The 11,605-nt window shown below is 45.0% G+C and overlaps 1 long non-coding RNA gene across 1 annotated transcript in view; it reads left to right on the forward strand.

Moving 5' to 3' along the window:
- Positions 1–779: 779 nt before the first annotated feature.
- LOC108792496 overlaps positions 780–11,605 on the forward strand; it is a 22,027-nt gene continuing 11,201 nt past the window's right edge. Inside the window, exon 1 of the long non-coding RNA XR_001941570.1 lies at positions 780–790. This is a non-coding gene — a long non-coding RNA (uncharacterized LOC108792496). The remainder of the gene's footprint in view (positions 791–11,605) is intronic.

Here is an 11,605-nt window from a genome sequence, read left to right on the forward strand (position 1 = left end):
GACCAAAAATTATTTTGAGGGTTCCTCTTGTTGGTTGTTTGTCCAGATGAAACACTGAAATCTTGAGGAATGCTGAATTAAGTTTAACTTGCTTCATTACATGAATGAATATAACATTGTGAAGAAAAGGGACTTCGTGTGTATCACATCCACACAGGGACCAGCATTCCACTACAGTGCCCTCTACAGCTCAAAAACATATCAGTACATTAGTATATGCTGTTGCATTTCCAACACTTCTGACCAACTTGCCCAGTAGGTCTCGGGTTGTGGGAGCTTACAAAAGTTTGAGCATATACTGTTCAGAGTATATGCTCATGGGTGCTGTTAATAGTTCAAGACGGACATGGTCAGGTTTTTCTTCTCATGTTTCAGTCCATTCATTACCATCAGGTTCCTTGGTGCAAGCAAAGCTGGGTTATATGTACATATATCCAAATAGTGTCTCGTAATCTTTTACAGTCCAAAAGATATCGAGCTTTTATCCTCTAATTGTCCTAGTGAGACAACCAGGAGACTTAAGACTAGTCTTGGTTTGAACACTTTAAACAAATGGATCAGGATCCAAATATTGCATATGGAATCACTATATTGCATCACTTAAACCATAAACTGACTATGGGATACTGTGCCTGGCAGATGTGTGTTCACATTCCTGTGGACCTGTCTTTCATCAAATGTCTTGCTTACCATTCTAAAGTTCCACTTTTGTTTTGTTTACCTGCCCTTTGTCCTTGCCACAATCCTAGGTCATTTTCCAAAAGATTGCATCCAGTCACAGCCTTCTTGAGTGAACAAGTATTCCAACTATTGAAGCGTCATCCTGCTGGTTGTTCAGCATGCTTATACTCTAGCAGTCCATGGAACCATCTTAAGTTAGGCTCTGATCAATTTAAAAGTGATCGCCAAGGGGGAATGCCTCTATCCTACCCCTTGGTGTCTCCAGTTGACGGGACAACTCCTTGGTGTCTCCAGTTGACGGGTCAACTCCTTGGTGTCTCTGCCTCTGATAGGGCATTCCTTCTTCATGCCAGGACTTCAAGGCCAAGGTTTCCTTAACAGGGCTATTCACCCACCTCTGACACTCTCACAGATATGGGATGGCTTGCAATTGCAACCACTGTTACAGCTACAAGAGCAGTGGGGGAGGCATCCACTAGACTGGTGGAGATATAGTCAACTGGGGCACTTTGTGTCCTCCTTGCCGAAACCACTGCGTAAGATGACTGACTTGACACCTATGGAAAAATTATTATCATTGACAGAACCACCCCGACATGGAGTGTCACGAATATATTCGATTCTACTGGAAGGAATCTCTCAAATAGCTCCACATTATCTTACGCAGTGGGAAAGGGAGTTGCAGGTCTTATGGACCGACTCCCAAAAGCGAGATATATTACGGGCCAACACCAGTTTATCCATTAGCACTTTGGTAACAGACACGATATATCGCTTTTTGGCTAGATGGTATTACACACCCGACCGTGTACATGCAATACATCATCTAAATGCAGCTACTTGCTGGAGAGGTTGTGCGGATGTTGGCTCATACTTACATATTTGGTGGTCCTGCCCCCGGATTGGGCCATTCTGGAAACAGATTGTTCAGAGGGTTGAGCAAATTACTAATATCTCTCTACCTTTCGAACCATCAATATGCCTACTCCACGCCACCACAACCCCACTGTCGGTATATAAAAAGTGGTTGATACCCACTCTGCTGAACGCAGCCAGGGCGCTAATCCCTCTGCACTGGAAAACAGCCAATGTTCCAACGCTGGGGGAATGGTTCAGCAGAGTGGATTACTATAGACGTATGGAAGAATTGACTGCTATAAAATATGATAAATATGAAGGCTGTAAAAATAAATGGCAGCCCTGGGGCGAATTCCAAAAAAAAGAATATTTAACTAATGTGGATCATTGTTGAGGCCCGGGAGTATGATTTTCTACTTTCCCCCCCCTTTTTTGGGGGGGTAGACGTAGATAATCAGATTTAGTCAGGTTTACAATGAATTTCCAAGTTTACACTTGGTGGAAGCTTAATGTATAGGGTGTCCATGTCTATATCTATCCTTATGTTGTCGCTTTCCCCTTCCCTTCCCTTTCCCCATTTGTTCCTGTTGTTTTTTCTTTTTGCCCAGTAGGTCTCGGGTGTGTTTTGTGTGTTTTGTTTATTGTAATGGAATGTTGTAAACCGAATTATTTATTTCTTACGAATGTAACTGTTAATTGTGATGAAAATAATAAAGATTAAATATAAAAAAAACAAAAACTCCTTGGTGTCTCCAGTTGACGGTCAATTCCTTGGTGTCTCCAGTTGACGGGTCAACTCCTTGGTGTCTCCAGTTGACGGGTCAACTCCTTGGTGTCTCCAGTTGACGGGTCAACTCCTTGGTGTCTCCAGTTGACGGACAGCAATCTCCTCGGGGAGGAGGGTGTTGGATAGTCAAGATTAGCCTACAAACCACCTTATTGCTACCATTTCACAGACAAGTTTTTTGTTTCAGTTAATGCCCGAAATGTGGCTGCTATGCTGGGGAAGAACATGGAGGTTACCTTTTTTTTTTCGGGTCGATCTGTTCATCTTTCTGGTGCGTTTAGAAAGTAGCTATCTGCGTGCACTAGGTCACATGCACTGTGCCTGATCAAACAGATGGAGCCACAGATCAAACTCTGGATTCGCTCTTCCGAAGAATGTTATCCTTTACGGATAGAATTTAGTGATGTACCTCCAGAGTTATTTTGGAAGGCAGTAACCTGGTATCTGTTCCTGTCCCATTACAGGGTCTATCCAGGAGTCTTGTCCAAGGTGAAGTTGTTTCTGAATGTGTTTACCAGTTTTTACAAATAAATAAATATCTCAGAATTACCCTCCCTGGATGTGTGCTAGTTAGATCTCATTGTATGCTGCCATGGATTGGCGTCAGGAAAACGGAAAATTGTATACTTACCTATCGGTAATTTTCCTTTCCTGACGCCAATACATGGCAGCATAAAGGACCCTCCCATGGCTTTCGCATTGAGTACTTGTTACGAGAATGGTGGCCTTGGGAGGTGGGCTTTAATTTATAGTATAACTGGTCCTGTGATTGGGATGGGGGCGGAGCCATACCCATTGTATGCTGCCATGTATTGGCGTCAGGAAAGGAAAATTACCGATAGGTAAGTATACAATTTTCCGTTATATATACAGGAATATGTCTACATGTTGCGTATATGTGTTTCTGGGAAGGTGATATAGTGGTTACTGTTCTTCAACATGACACGGCACGATATATCCTGCTTTGCCATTTAACAGCACTACGTCCCATGAAGTAATCCATGTAGTTTTGCCTATTTGTCGCGCTGCTGTCGATGCCAAGCGAGGATGCATGGCTCCTAAGCTGTCAAGGGCAGCACTGTCATTGCTCCATTCCCCTGGCTGCATGATCCCACTGACAAGGTCCTCGTTGTCCAGAAGGTAGATGGCATTTATGATGTGGTTTGCTGTCTTAACCCCTTCACGACTCATGAAGGGATAATCCCGTCATGAAGTCTGAAGGGGTTAAACAGACTCCCGGCAGTAGTCTGTTCAGTTTTGTAGAGCCGGCGGCCGGCTTTACAGAAGGGATTGTGGCGGCTCAGCTGCTGCCAAATCGCTTCTAGGATCCGGTAACCAGGCCACCCCCTGACGTGTTTCCTGGGTTCTGTTGCCCCTCCTACAGGCCCAGGACCGGCTTGCCGCGTGTCGGTGGGAAGCTGGGGAGGAGATCGGTGAACGGATCGATTTCCTCCCCATACTATGGGAACGGGAGCGACGTGTATTGCACCACTTCTGGCCCCTGAGCTGTCATTGCTGGGCTCCTGAAGCCCAGCAATAAGCTACTGAAGTGCGATCTGCAGTGTAAAGGTGACACTAGGGGTCTTTTGGATGCCCAGCATCCCCTCAAAGAGTATCTGTCACTGCCAATATGCTATTACATGGGGGGGCTTGTAATCCCCCCTATGTGATAGCAATTAAAGTAAAGTCTCCTGCCCCCACAAGCACGTGCGTCATCTCGTAAACATGCGTCGGGTGTGCCTACATACGAAAACGATGATTGTGCTTTACATGTTGGGTATCGCCACACATGCCAGAGTGACAGCAATAGTTCTAGGGCCAATATTTACTTGTATCTCTAAACTAATGACCTGTATGGGCTTTTAAAGCGCCATCTATGGACTTTTTGGGGTACTGAATTCTGTCGTAGTTTCACAGACGCACACAATTTTTAACCTGTGCGTGTTGGGTAACTATTTACTCATTGTAACCTCATCTTTTAGATTTTACATAAAAAATATGTATAGTGTTTTTGGGTACTAAATTTAACCTATGTACATTTTTCAAAACAAATTTGGGTTTGATAATAAGTTGCGCTAAGGTCGTGCAACTGCCACCATTGTATTCTATAGGATCTTGGCTTTCAGAAAATATATAATGTTTGGGTGTTTTAAGTAATTTTCAGGCCTAAAATGTGGATTATAGCATGGGTGCAAAAAATGAAAAAAAGGCCTTTGCACTTACGGGGTTAAGTAATTATGTAGGGAACAACAGCAGTACACAATGATGTCAATATTGGCAAGGGAAAGGTTGATTGCAGTATGTAGGATCCTGAAACAATTTGCCATTATCCCAAACGCATTCTCCACCACTCGCCTGGTACAAGATAGGCAATAATTGAAGATGCATTGCTCAGGAGACAGACTTCTTTGTCGGAATGGTTTGAGGATGTGATCAAGGACAAATGCATCATCAGCCACAAAAAGGAAGTTGAGACTCTGTACGGTTTCCTCATTTGATGGGAGATTTAATGACCCATTCAGAAGGCGTGCATTGAACTCTGTCCGCTCCATGACACCTCTATCTGAGTGTCGACCTTTACGGCCAATATCAACATATATGAACTCATATTTGGCATTTACAACTAACAAAATGATACTAAAGTAGCCTTTTTAATTGTAATAGTATATAAGCCGAAGTTTGCAGGGGGTGTTATGCAGACATGTTTCCCATCTATAGCTCCTCCACAGTTGGGGAAATTCCAGATATCGTGAAACTGTTTTCAACTCTTCAGAATCTGTGGGGAACTTAAAAGTACAGTATTTTAGCAACCATGTAACACATATCAATGATAGTTGATTCACGTTGCTCTTTTTATTTTCATGCACAGGAGTGTCAACTTGGAGGCCACAGCGAGTGGTGAACCCGGACCTTCAAGTGCATTGAGGAGGGGACGGAAGAAGCCACCCACCGACCATGTGATTCATGAATTCCTGACCCGGCCATCGTCAGCCTGATGAGTGCACCCTGTTTATGAACTTTGCAGACAGATGCGCAAACTGGAACCAAAACAGTAGATACCCCGAAAATAAGACACTGTCTTATATTTTTTTTTTTTCAATGAAAAAAGACACTAGGTCTTATTTTCGGGGGATGTCTTATATTTACCTGGCTGCAGCTGTCCACTCTGATGCCGTCCACTTCAACCCCACTGGCTATGCCGCGCTGTGCCTGCTGGGAAATCTAGTCTTCAGCGGCAGCCAAGTGGGTGTACGTGTGTGTGGGGGGGAGGGAGGGAGCTGCGGCCGGTCACGTAAAATTGTATTATATGTGCAGCTACCCCAAAAGTAAGACTTAGCGGATTTCTGTAATATGACCTACCACCGAACTAGGTCTTATTTTCGGGGTAGGTCTTATATTACAGAAATCCCTGAAGATAGCGCTAGGTCTTATTTTCGGGGTAGGTCTTACTTTCTAGGAAACACGGTATGTTAAGGCTATGTTGTTGGAGCTGCTGCACCAGGGCCAGGCTGGCTGGATACGGCCCTATACCTATGCAGTGGGCTATCTTGAGGATTCCCTGCCACCTCGCCAGGTGACTCCCCACCACACCCCCTGCCACCAATGCCTCCGCAGCAGTATTGGGCCCTTGGCAGTCATGGATAACCCTGTGTGGCCTCCAGGCCTACCCAACACTTTTTTTTTTTTGCCTTGTTCTGTATGTGATTTGTGTTCCTCCTTGGCCTTTTTTTTTGTTTACATGCCCAGAGGGTGATTATTTGAGATGCTATTATTTTCATGTTATTTAGCTAGGTGATGCCTGTTTTTCTTTTGTTTCAGGTTAATAAATCCATTTATATTCACCTTAAAATAGTCGTCCTTCGATACTTGGACTATTGCAGCACACGTTTCAAGGATACTGCGTCCAAGAGACTGGGCAGAGATCCTAGTAGATAATTTGAGGTCTTCTAAACATCTGCTACGTGTTTCCCCGAAAGTAAGACCTAGCACTATCGTCAGGGATTTCTGTAATATAAGACCTACCCCAAAAATAAGACCTAGTTCGGTGGTAGATCTCATATTACAGAAATCCCTGAAGCTAGTGCTAGCCGCAGCTCCCTCCCCACACCCCCCCCCTGCCCCCCAAACCCCCTCCACATACCCTCCACATACCCTCCACAACCACCCCCCGCCCACCAAACCATTACTGAGCCGAGCAGCTCTTCATCATCCTGACCACAATGCCTTCGGATCGGCTGACAGAGCACCCAGAGCGGCTCCCTGGACTGCATCAGAGCGCTAGCCACAGCTCCCTCCCGCCCGGCACGCCCACTTGTCTGTGGCTCCCTGGATGGCAGAGCGGACAGCTGCAGCTAAGCCAGGTAAGACATCCCCCGAAAATAAGACCTAGTGTCTTTTTTTCGGGGATAAGACTGTCTTATTTTCAGGGAAACACGGTAGTGGCTATGAACTTTTGTTTAGAAGGGTATAGCTTTTCATAGAACTGTATACTGCTTCTGAATGTGTGGGGTGACCAGATACAATAGTGTGGTAGGCAGTGTCTGACATCCTCAGGTAGTTTCAGAAGTCTTTAGGGTTGTTCTCTTAATACATGCAATAGTGCAATGTGATACCGGTTTCGTTTTTGAAGGGAAGTTTCTGGCCCATAATCTGCATTTTTTTTTTTTGTGCCTTGCATTGTTGTTGGTTTATGGCCACAACCCCAAGCATAACGATGGCTTGGTACTCGGCCCAAACAGCTTTGCAGACGTCCATTCGCTATATGGGTGCTTGTGAGAGAACAGCCTGTCTGACAAGGCTACTCTGCAGAAAGATCACTTTCAGCATTCAATTGGATTGATGTTCAGAAGGGAAGATTGACTTTGGTCAAAGGGGTAGACGTGCAGAAATGGAACAAAGATGCTGGGGACACCCTCTCCAGCCAAAAGTCCATATTCCTAGCTACACAAGTAGCTGCTGCTACTCAGCCATAGAGGCAACATTAGCATCCAAAGCCTTCCAAAACAAGGCTCCGGCCTTCTGTTCCATGTTTTTTTCTTTATTACCAGCATCCCCAGAAGGAAAGATCAGCCCTTTTTTTTTTGGACACCTGGGCCAAAGCAGCATCCAATCTTAGACATTTAAAATATCTTTTCTCACCTTCCCTGCTGAAGGGGAACCTTCTCTCCTGGCTCCTTCCATTCCCCAGACTAAATCCTTCAGCGACTGGCATATTAGAAACGTAATCCTCCTGTCCCATCGCACTCCTGACCGGACAAAAACCCAAATCCAACAGGGTGGTGACGACTGCCTCTGAAATCTCGATAGATGAAAATTTGCCTGAGGACGGGGCCACATAGTCTCGAAACATTGCTAAGGAGATGTGTGTTATCTCAGTCAATAAAAAGCATTGACTTTAATATCAGGGAGTGCGAGTGACTACTTTCATCTATGGCATATTAGAAACACACTACCCTGTGGTTCTAGTAAGCCTCTGTATACTTTATCTTGAACTGAAACTGCTTGTGGCAGATCAGGAATCTGAACAGTAGCATAAATGGCCTGTAAAAGATAATCCATTTTTTCCAAGGCAAAAAGATGCCTAGATGGGCGACATTACATCCTCATCTACCATTCCCCCTTCGTCTAGGGACCCATCAGAGCCTGACTCCTTTTCAGATACACCCTTTTTAACCTGTTCAGACAGGGGAAACTGCTTTATACTGCAATCCTAATCAAAGACACGATGGACCTGCCATAACTGGAACAGAGGCGGTAGAAGGCAACAATTCGGTAATGACTGTACCATAGCCACCCTTTCAGTCATTACCACTTTCCAATAAGCCCTTCATAAGATTAGAGGATTCATTAACAACCAACTTAATACACTGATCAGAGGATTATAGTAACCAGAAGGAAGCTTGATGTTACAATTCCAGCAGCGTATTTTAATTTGTTTGGAAGCTGGGGCAAACAGTGGAACAGATGGCAATATTCCCAGCTTCTCAAAACAAGGGTCCCATAGTGAAACCCAACAAAAAGCTCAGATCCCACTGCCACAAGTCTGACCACAACCCTACAAGAGTACCACTTACTGGGGCCTTGGACACAGCACCTACCTGTTGCCATCCTCCGTGTCAGCAGCAGTGATGTCCCGGGCTCAGAACAGCTGCACACAGAAGCGCCCAGGTGACGATACATCAGCAGCAGAAAATGACACAATGTGTCCAGAACAAGGCTTGAGGCACGCAGCTGGACCCCTACCACCAAATGATAGAGCAGCCACAGAAAGGCAGCATAGGAGCAGTTTAGAGCCTCACCATAAGCCAGGCAAATGACAGGGACACAGCACCAGTCAGCCTTGAGGCAAAGAGCACCTGGAATAAAGATGGGTAACCCTCCACAGCAGCAAGGCCACAGGGAGCAGTACCATTTGCAGAGAGGGACCCATGACTCCAAAGCAAGCCAGCCAAAAAAACAAAAACCCACACACGATGTTCCTGGACGGCAGGAAACAATCTAAAAAAAAAAGAGGGATATATATTTTTTAAACTGTTAATTGGATTTCCTGTAAGAGGAGCCAAACATCTTAGGTTGCCAACCTGGAAGAGGATTGGTGAAAAAGCACCAAGCAGTAAGGTAATTTAAGGTAATTTAGCTGCAGGTACCTCAACAGTTGGAAAGGTCTGGCAAATCCCAGACAACCAGTAACAAGTGTGCAGAATGTGCATACACATTTACAACAAAAGCTGTAGTGGGGGTTTTTTTAAACGAGGACTCAGAACCATATGATTTTCTAACCTTCCAAGTCCTTGTTTTAAAAAAACCCCACAACTTTTGTTGTAAATGTGTGTGCAATTGACTAGATTGGGGTAAAGTCTCATATCTGGGTGGAGACTTCGGGAAGTGCTATTTTGTAGAAGTATGCAGAATGTGGACACTTCTCCCATCATCAAAATGCACCGTGCAGACCATGCACAAAGTATACAGGAGCCAAGCTCCTAGGATTGCTTGCGGACACAGGTAAACCAGCCATTCTGCTGATGCTTAACACAATGCAACACCGGTATCCTATACTCCCAGAACCTAGAGTGGGTATTGGGCCAAAGCCTGAAGAAATGACAGTACAGGCAGGCTTGCAAACAATTACAGGTAGCAGATTGCATCTCTGGTAAAGATAGTCTGTTCGAAGGCAAGATGGTGGAGAGTACATGCCAAAAAACACTCCCTTCTTCTAGACGGAAACAGTAGTGCCAAGAACAAGCCTTATGGGAAACAGGGCAAAATGCTTGCACTTCACTGAGGATTGACTTTGCAGCGCGTGACCAGCAAAGAAACAGCAACAGCTCCAGACCCACTCCAGTGACACCTTAGGCCCGGTTCACACCTGGGCGTTTTGTAGCGTGTTCCTACTCTGCAAAACACTCAAACACCAGAATCTGATTAATTCCTATGGGTATGGTTCACACCTGGGCGTATTACAGGCCGTATGAACACGCTACAAAACATCCTACGCCCAAAGGACAGGAGCTTCTTTGGGGCATTGTCACACGTTTCCATTGGGATACAGCCAAGTAGCCCTCAAAAACACATTTTGTCTTACAACAAACACGCATATTCGATACGCCTAGGTGTGAACCCAGCCTTAGACTGATACCTGCATGACATTAAAATAGTTGCAAGAAGGTACATGGCCAATCAAGGGCTGTCACCGAAAGAACACCAAAGTTATATGAATAGGGAAAACCTGGACTCAATGGCTCACTGGACAGCCTTCAAGGATTTTGCAGACCTAAAACTACCACACTGTTGACTGAAGAAACCTCAGGAAAGTCAAGTCATCCACCTCTTTGGGGATACTGTGCAAAACTGAGCAGGAGGGGAGCAGTTCAGCACTGGCATTCAGCCTAGTGTCCAAACCTCTGCAGTTGGAATTATAGCTTTTTACCGTCCCACTGACACCATCCTTTTCATGCAGTCTTGCCAAAGTCTACAGCTCATCTCCCTGAAATCTGCAAGATTTTACCTAACTGCACATGTGGATTAGGAGCAACTTGACTAGAATGTAAAAAGAACAGTGCTCACAGTTGGAATTTTAAAGTGAATTTCCACTTTTGCAGTCAAATATGAGAAAACTCCTCTATCAGTGTTCGTATTCACACGTCAAACAAAAAATAGACATTTCATCGCAGCAGGCAACATGGCTGATTCCAGATTTTTCCAGACAAACCATGATCTGTCTTTCTAGGAAAACTCCAGCTATTTGAGGATTACATCTTTTGCATTAACATGGAATGGAGACGGCAGGGTTGTAACACTTTAACCCATTACAGACCCTCCTATTACAAAGGAGTGGAAATTTTAACCCTTACAAGAACCCATAACCCAATAGCAATCTAGACTGCAAGAAGCATTAATTTATTTTTAACCAATGCTATGTGACTAAGAAATATAAAAGAGGCGTTATCCCATCTTGGCTGCAAAACTGAAAATACGTTATTTGCCACTTATCTTAAAAAGGAGAATTATGAGGCGAGTGAATCTGAGCCAACCTGCGACAATGAAACTGTCACAGGTCGGCTCAGTAGATCGGGAAGTGAGCGAACACATACCGCTGCTCCTCACTTTGATCTATCCCTGCAAAGCCATGACTGTCACTCACGGTTCCCTGCAAGGATTAAGCTCTGCCTCTAGCTAGGCAGATCCAGCTATCACTCATGCAGCCTGTGGATCCAGACAGAATTGTTGGGATCCGTTCCAGCGTCTCAGTATACCGCAAGCTGTGGCTCGCAGTATACTGAGCTTTGGGTGACGGGAGGACGCTAGTTTGTGTGTTCCCATTACCCTTAGGAGAACCATGGGGGAAAAGCCCTAACCCCATAATTCTCCTTTAATACAATCCTTACAGAAAACAAAGCTATAGCCCATAGACATATCAGGGGCTGCTGCAATGGAGGGTTCCTATATTTACTATGTTGACCACCAGTGCCCTAGAACAGGCCTAAAACTCTCCATTCATGACCCCTTTTTGGGCAAGGAAATTTTAAGGGACCCCCAGTCTCTCCCAACTTTGGTGTCTCTCCCCCACCCCAGTCAGTGTCTCTTCTCTCGCTCGTTAGCTTTACCTCCAGCAGCTGTACTCCACTGCTGCTAGGTTAAAGGAAGGCCCGTCAATGTAACAAAAACCTTCCTGCACGTGCTCAGGAAGGTACCAAGTGCACAGGGGGGGATGGACGACCTTAAAAACAATACTGCACATTAAACAAAAAAGCTTATTGGAGCCCAGGCCCCTCAGACAGG

This window comes from Nanorana parkeri, unplaced genomic scaffold (assembly GCF_000935625.1).
Source record: "Nanorana parkeri isolate BGI_ZX_2015 unplaced genomic scaffold, ASM93562v1 scaffold648, whole genome shotgun sequence".
NCBI lineage: Eukaryota > Metazoa > Chordata > Amphibia > Anura > Dicroglossidae > Nanorana > Nanorana parkeri.